The following is a 9,074-nucleotide window of genomic DNA, read 5'->3' as shown; positions in this document are numbered from 1 at the left end:
CTACTGAAGGGAGATACTTCCTATCCCACTACTGAAGGGAGATACTTCCTATCCCACTACTGAAGGGAGATACTTCCTATCCCACTATATGGGGTGATACTTCCAGATATATGACGTTTATATGACTATGACTATATGACGTGAACTACGTCCAGAAGAGCTCATATTAGATCTATTTACACAGCTTCAAGGAGTAGTGTAATATGGAGAAAAGAATCAGGCGGTCATAGAATATAATGGGTTGGGTGTAGGAGACATGGCAAACTTCTAGACAAGGTCTCTGATTAATACCGTTAAATAATTCATAGATACTGCGCAGATTTTAGGAGTAGGAGGGCAAAAATACCCCCACAGCATTTTAGTTACTAGAGAAGAAAATGTGAGTATGAAGCTGTCACATAAACCACCAGTACTCACCAGTCCCAGGGCTCATGCAACTCCCTGGAGGTCGGTCCATGGCAGTCATGGTGCCTGCGGCTCCTGCACACCAACCAGCAGCCTCCACACCTCGCTCCACAGTTGATGAAGGTGCGATGGTCACTCCATTCACCTAAGAATGCGGTTGCCGTGCAGGGAAAACAGCCGGCATGTCGGAGGGATGTGAATGAAGGCAGAGCAAAGACGATGATGTGGCCAGGATGGTGGTGAGTCCCACAGTCTAATTGATTGACCCCTGGATACCCCGCCTGCAGGTGATACCCGGTCATGTGATCGAGCAGTCCTTTATAAACAGAGGACACCTACCAGTCAGCATTTGGCCATTTTGATGCCTGCCTCAGAACACCTAGCAGTGTTTACGCAATGCTCCGTCCTTGCTGGTTTCTTGACTTTTGCTTGACTCCTGACCTTGCTGTTTGCCGCCTGTCCTCTCTCAGACTTCTGGACTGTGTGACTCTGATTTCTGCCTGTACCTTACTTGGGTAACTTGCCTTAGACTTCTTGTTTATTTCTGTTAAAGCCCCCATTCCATTACCGGCCTGACCGAATCCTGCTCTCACCCTTAATATATATGTGAGTCATGTAAGGGAGAGATATTACTGAGTTTAAGAACCAAACACAGCCCTGGTGGGTCGTTACCCTTCCTTGAATAACCAGATAACAATGCAAGTTGGAATTATACTGATGCTTAAAGATTTTTCGATTGACCACGTCAAGCCCAACTTTAGTGTAATTTTGCATCATGGCGGGTATCTAATGGTTACCACTCCAATTTGCTTGACTGATGGCAAATCCAGATATAATATGTAAAATCAAATTTGGAAAGCACAAAGAACAGATCTGGAAGTGGCCCGGGAAAGCTGTAACTTGCAGCAGCACAACATTTACAATATTGTTATATATTTGTTTCTTTATCATCATCTCCTTAGTAGTGATGTCCCGAACAGTTCGCCGGGAACTGTTCGCGGCGAACGCGGCGGGCGAACATATGCGATGGTCGGTCCGCCCCCTATTCGTCATCATTGAGTAAACTTTGACCCTGTACCTCACAGTCAGCAGACACATTCCAGCCAATCAGCAGCAGACCCTCCCTCCCAGACCCTCCCACCTCCATGACAAATAGGGGGCGGACCGAACATCGCATATGTTCGCCCGCCGCGTTTGCCACGAACAACTATGTTCGCCGGCGAACTGTTCGGGACATCACTACTCCTTAGTATTAGAGGGTTATTGTGCTGGTGTTATGAATGTCTCAACAGCTAGGACAAAAAGATTGGGGAAAAAACAAGGTTATGGTGAAACTTAGTGGTGAGAGGGGCCATCATCTCTGTGTACTACGCCAAACTAGGAAATAGCTAGTAAAAGTAATATCAATGTCAACTGAAACCATAGAAAATCTGTTTCCATTCATACAAGAAATATCCCCAGGCAACAGGCATTGAGAGTCTGTGACAGTGATCAATACAATGGATTAGGGGCCAAGGTACCCAGACAGAGAAGAATAACTTTTAGATTAGTAACTTTCAATACCCTGTAAATATTGTCTAAATCCTCAGGCCTACATCAGGTACAGGGTGGGCCAAAGTTCAGAGAAGGGTTTGAGGAGTCAATAACTTTTCTATTAATGAACTAATGTCAATGATATTACATACAATGAATGCTTAACATATGGAGATTTGTTTGACTAGGTATGGAAGATGACATCTTTTAAATCAGCTCCATTTGCCACCTCGCAAAGTCAGGCTCTTTAAATTAAATTTTTCATAACATTAGTTAATGTTTGAGGGTCTAACGCTCAAAGTTCTGCCCGACAACTTCCCGCGAGATGTTGCATTTGGTAGGGTGCAATTAGTGCTGATGAATTAACCGTGGATTATCTGTACCCCAGAAATGACAGACGGATGAAGCCCTTTAAATTAATATGTGCTTCATAATACATGATGAGTTGATGAATCAAGTTATTGTTTTCTCTGGCTAATTCATGGTTCCTTCATGAAATTACCCATTATGAATCTCAAAACACTATGTACCTGCAACAAAAAATGAACTACTAGCAAATAGGTTATCCTACTCTGAATTTTGGCCCACCCTGTATTACAGGAACCACCATATAAAAAATATTTAAAATTGTGATAATACGTTTTACATGCAGGACCTTTCTGACGTTAAGACGTTGCAACAATTTTAGATGTCAACATTTCAGTCGATGATGCATTCTCACCAGTCATGCAGGAATTAAGGAAGGGTGAGACGTGAAATCAGGTTTGCTTAAGCTTGTTAGAATAAGTGGATGTAAAGCCATCTGGTCGAGGAGATTTGGCAAATTTTACGTTTCAATAGTTCTATCAGCCTCTTCCAAAGAGACATCAGCATTTTAAGAGGCCAAAGAACGTAAAAAGAAAATGTGTAGTTTAGTGTTAAGGCATCAGAGACGATTCAAAGATCTTGAAGCGTTTACAGAGTGATCTTCTGAGGAAGTAGACATCTTATCTTGTGCAGGGAAGTGAATTTGTAAAAGGCAGAACATAAAGCTTTCTAATTCAAAGTAAGGAGTAGGGGAAAAGGCTCAGTTCAGAGAGGGAGTTCAAGGAAATGAAAGATCCACAAGCAGAGTGATCACATATTTTGGAAAAGAAACGTTAAGTCCAACCAGTACTTAATGCCAATTATCCATAGAAGATTGGTGGCATCAAGAAGATACATAGAGACATTTCAATTATGGCCAAATGGCCATAACAACAGTTATCAACATATTTGATCGAATCTTGGGAAGCAGGGGGGAGTACAATCATTAAAATATAGAGGACATAAGGAAAACCACAATAAAGAAAAAAAACATGATTGGTCCACTTTAGACCGAAACAAATAAGGTTAATGCAGCTTATTTGGTGATTTACATTTTTTTGTTGTTGCAATTTCCAGAGAAGTGACTGTTTTCTCTGTATTATTTGGGGTTATCTGTAATGAGGCAATCCATGGTTAAACTACAGCAATAGAGTTCCAGTGACTAATTTAAAAGGAATCTCTGCGCTCTCTAATTTAATGCTTTTTTTTTTCCTGTCCAAGTTCAAAAGCCATCCCTAGGGCTTAGTTTCTGTATCGTAATAACCAGCAGTCTATGTGGCATATCAAATGCTCACACAGATTCAAAATAATGTATATACTGCAATGCTGCTTTTATCTAAGCTTCCTCTTAATTATAGCACGAATGTCATCTGATGTGCATTGATCCTACTCATGTTGGTAAGGGAATTATTATTCAAATAAATGCACGGAGTGTAATACACACAAGGGCTTTCTTCTTTGTGTTCTTATACAAAGCTTTCTGTACAATACGAAAACACAGGATCACAGGTGTACATCCGTGACTACAATGCTAAGGTAAAAAAGTATATTCAGAGCTCTCAGACATCCACAGATCCCAGACAGGAAGATCCGTGAAACACTGACTCTGTAATAGAAATCCCTGTATTTAGGCATACAGTCTTATTTACTACTCTTAATTATAGCAAGTTAAATATGAATGACAACATTTAGGCCAATTTGGAAAAATTCTCCAAATCAGCTGAAGTCATCAATTGGCTATTTTAGCGTCAGTTTTGCAAGTTTGCTGAAATTTTAAGTTTACTGATTAACCCTGTGATATAACCAACATGTATATCTAAGTTTATTAAGGGTTACAAAGTATGCTGGGCAACACGTCCCTGACTACCAACAATATGGTAGAGCTATCATGTTGGGCACACAGTAGGCGAATAGGCTTTGACTGTATATACATACACTCCATCCGGGCCTGTGAATAGTAAACAGCAGGCACATCGGGAGGATGCAGATCTCACCCGAACGCTACCTACGAGTTACATACTAAATCAGCTTAATGACCACACTTAAGATTACCATATGTCATAGCCGCTAACAACTTTAACATTAGTAAGTAATGGTGGATGTATAATGCAGTGGAAAGTCTTTGCCTAGCAACTACCTAACGAGGGTGGCACAGGGAACTGGTAAAGATGTATGCGGTTAATTAAAGAACCGGTATTTTCATTGCTAAGCCTATACTACGCCCGATTCGCTCGGGGCTGTGGCGCAGACCAGATGCGAAGAAACTGTAGACGCTCCATGGTATTGTACATGCCAGATGGGCCGAATACAGGAACCATGAATAGAATTGTTTCTTCATTAAACGAGAAAATTAGACTAATACAAACAAGTTGTTTATATGACCCATTGTATAATGAGATTCGTGTTGAATGTGTATATATAAGTGTGGATGCCTGCTTTGTCTCAATGCAAATTCGTCTGCAACTTAAAGGATCACTATAGGGTCAGGAACACAAACATGTATTCCTGACCCTTTAGTGTTTAAACCACCATCTAGCCCCCCCGGGCCCCTTAAAGGAACACTATAGTCACCTAAATTACTTTAGCTAAATAAAACAGTTTTAGTGTATAGATCATTCCCCTGCAATTTCACTGCTCAATTCACTGTCATTTAGGAGTTAAATCACTTTGTTTCTGTTTATGCATCTCTAGCCACACCTCCCCTGGCTATGATTGACAGAGCCTGCATGGAAAAAACAACTGGTTTCACTTTCCAACAGATGTAATTTACTTTAAATAATTGTATCTCAATCTCTAAATTGAACTTTAATCACATACAGGAGGCTCTTGCAGGGTCTAGCAAGCTATTAACATAGCAGGGGATAATAAAATCTTAATTAAACAGAACTTGCAATAAAGAAAGCCTAAATAGGGCTCTCTTTACAGGAAGTGTTTATGGAAGGCTGTGCAAGTCACATGCAGGGAGGTGTGACTAGGGTTCATAAACAAAGGGATTTAACTCCTAAATGGCAGAGGATTGAGCAGTGAGGCTGCAGGGGCATGTTCTATACACCAAAACTGCTTCATTAAGCTAAAGTTGTTCAGGTGACTATAGTGTCCCTTTAAGCCTCCATAAATATAGCAAAATCTTACTGTATTCAAGCCTGAAGCTGTAACTCTGCATGCTGTTTGCCTTAATAAAAACAAGCTGTTTGCTGACATCATCAGAAGTGGTGGCCTGATCCAAACACAATGCTTCCCCATAGGATTGGCTGAGACTGACAAGGAGGCAGATCAGGGGCAGAGCCAGCATGATTCAAACACAGCCCTGGCCAATCAGCATCTCCTCATAGAGACAAATTGAATCAATGAATCTCTATGAGGAAAGTTCAGTGTCTGCATGCAGAGGGAGGAGACACTGAATGTTTGGATGCATTTTAGGCAGCGATGACCCAGGAAGGATCTCGAACAGCCATCTAAGGAGTGGCCAGTGAGGTTATCACTAGGCTGTAATGTAAACACTGCATTTTCTCTGAAAAGACAGTGTTTACAGCAAAAAGCCTTAAGGTAATGATTCTACTCACCAGAACAAATTCAATAAGCTGTAGTTGTTCTGGTGACTATAGTGTCCCTTTACGATGGTCCATTACGGCAATGCTTATTATACTACTAACTTGTCAAACGAAAAATAAAGATTGTAAAAAAAAAGTATGCTGCGGTTTATAAGAATATGTGTCTGTATTTGCATCAGTGTTGCACAGCCATGTTACAGTGCTGCCGCCCCCTACCTATGTGTACCTTATTACAGTTAAAAAGTACATAGGGGTTCAGAAGAATGCCCCTTTCCACCTTTCTAGAGATGTTACCCTCTAAGCTAAAAGCAGCAAGGTGAATTGTTTGTGTAGGACTCGCCTATGAAGTTTGCTTTGATGGGACAGGTGAGCTTACACCTTAATGGTCTCAGGAGTGGAACTTAAAACCTCCTGTTATTTCAATGTGCATAGGGACCTGGGATGTGCAGTAACTTTATTTTTGTTCTAGGTATTTCTAAGTTGTAGATTTAACCTAGTGGACATCTGTCATAATGAATCTAAAGGACCCTTTATTGTATACTAATGGATTTAAAATCTTTGTTGCTTTCTCTATAGAATGTAGGCAAGATGTTACACGTTGTGATAAGGTGAATGGTGTTGTTTGTGAGGGAGGTTATATTTCCATTAAATTGTTCAGAGAGTCATATGACATTTAACCCCAGGGGGAGTATGCGTTGTATGTCACATAAATGAATGTTTAGATGTGGGCCCCTGGGGTGGAGTATTCGTAGAGTAGGGTGGGTCGGTGCTCCACTCCTCAGTTTACAAGTAAGTGGGAGAAATAAGGTCCAGGCCAGGGTTTTGGATTGTCTCCAACCCATTGCTCAGCTGCAGAAGGGGAAATACATAATTCCCTGGTAGAAAGGTAGAGGAGACTGTTTATTTTCTCCTTTGAGGGCTGGAAGCAGGAGGTAGACTGAGCACTGGATTGCAGAGAGTTGACAAGACACTAGGCTGGTGAAACCTGTATTGTTATTGTCATGGTGTAACCCTTGAGAGATAGGGAATTTAATGTTAGTAAGGGCTCAGACGAGCTAGGATTTTGTTTGCAGGGATTTCTGTTACATTATTGTTTCTTTCATTTGCTGCAGTCTCCTTGCTGAATTTCAACAATAAAGTGCCTGGATTTATGTTAATTCAAAAGACTGTGCATGTTTTTACCCTAGAGGACCGTGCTATTTGCAATACAACGTATAGACTGTATAGGTCTGATCTGAATCCTTTACACAAAGCATGCCAAACTTGCGGCCCACAATGGACATCTTTGCGGAGACGCGAGTGCAATCTTAGTGTGTTAAAGCAGAGTAGGCACCTGCTTTCTCCACATTGCAGGTATCTACTCTGCTGAAAGCTACCCGGCCGGGCAGCAGAGGTTCCTGGCGGCAGCGAGGGAGCTCAGCCTTCCTGCGCGCTGTCTGTAGTGATGGCGGCTGCCGGAATATGACGTCATATTCCGGCGCACGACATCACTAAACTGTGCACGAGGGAGCAGTAAAGAACAGGAAGGCTGAGCTCCAAATAGAAGAGGGCCCACACCAGCTCCCAATGGTAGGGAGCAATAAATAAAATGTGAGTGCAAAAATGTGTAAATGGGTGTGTGTGCATGTCTGTCAGTGTGTGTCTGTCTGTCTGTGAGTGTGTGTGTCTGTCAGTGAGTATGTGAGTGTTTGTGTGTGTCATTGTGTGTGTGTGTGTGTTGGTCAGTGTTGCATTGGCTGCGACTGGACAGTGGAGTCCCTGGAGGTGCACGGAGGCACGCAACGCCACGTCACATTCCGACATGACATCGACATGCTCCACCTTCACAGGGCTTCAAGAAGTAGCGGGAGGATCAGATTTGGCACATGGTGCGGACGGCGCTATTTGGGGTATACCAGAGGCTGGTTTAGTATATGGGGGGGGACTGGGATTTAGAAGAGGGGGTGCTGGGATTTAGTATATGGGGGGACTAAGATTTAGTAGAGGGGGAACTGGGATTTAGTATATGGGGGACTAAGATTTAGTATATGGGGGGACTGGGATTTAGTAGAGGGGATGCTGTGGTTTAGTAGAGGGGGAAGCGTGAGTTTTTTTATATTGTACTTTTCTAAATAAACCTACGTTTCTGTGAAAACTTTAATTGTTTTTTTTTGTTTTTTGCGGCCCACATAAACTTAAACCTTGTTTATTTGGCCCTTGCTAGACTTTGAGTTTGACATGATTGATTTACACAGTGTTGTCAAAATCAATAATAATTGTCTGTTGGCTCTAGCCTTGAGTAGTGTGTTGTATGTCCACGTAGAATATTACATCTGAATCAAGTGCAAATGCACTAACATAATTACACACAACTGGAATGTTTTAAATTCATACCCCACCCCTGCTTCAAGGGACACGTCTAACAATTTACTATTATTTACTAAGTTGAAATTTGGGCAAACAGCATTCCTACGGATCAAAAAAAGATAGGCCAATTAAACATACAGTGACATGAATACCATGCATGCTGTGAAAAAGGACAAAGTTACCAAACATTTTAGTTTATTAAAAAAAAAAAAAAACATAACATATTGAAATGTGCATGTCGCATAAGAACAATTATCTCAGCACAGAAAAAGATCAACTGGATTCTGACAGGTATTTCTTTAATAAGAGTATCAACATGTTGTTTTTAAAGTGACATCCCCAGAAAAGTACCAGATGTTTATCTTGCACAATTTGTCTGTAGACTTTTATTTTAAAAATTCTTCAATCAGATGTGGGATTGGGGTGGCGCTAACATTGTGCCCATATTTGTCAACCTGCGTAGTTGGCGTGAGGAGTTCCACATCTACGGAAATGCAATGGGTTATGTTTTTTTTTGTTCTTTTATTTTGTTTAATAAACGGTTTATAGCTACACTGCTGTTTGTATTGGATGGTACTTTTTAGGAGAGAATTATCCATCAATGGCATGTATCCAGCATGGGAATATATTTTTGGATTCAATAAATAGAGTTAATTATACGTGAGCAGAATACCTGTTGATCAATTCCCACAATCAATCCCAAGATTGTTTTGGTTTTCACCAAATTCTGAAGGTCTAGAAAGGACAGGGAAGGGGGTAGGGGGAGTGGAGGTGACAGCAGTTGCCAAATATGCACAGAACTAACATCTCGTAACTCTTATTCTGGGCAGGCTATGGACGCCCCAATGATTCTGTCGGAGGTGGAGTTAACAATAATAAAAATAATGATCAAAA

Source organism: Pelobates fuscus, chromosome 13 (assembly GCF_036172605.1).
Source record: "Pelobates fuscus isolate aPelFus1 chromosome 13, aPelFus1.pri, whole genome shotgun sequence".
Taxonomy (NCBI): domain Eukaryota; kingdom Metazoa; phylum Chordata; class Amphibia; order Anura; family Pelobatidae; genus Pelobates; species Pelobates fuscus.
This window is presented reverse-complemented; position numbering follows the sequence as displayed.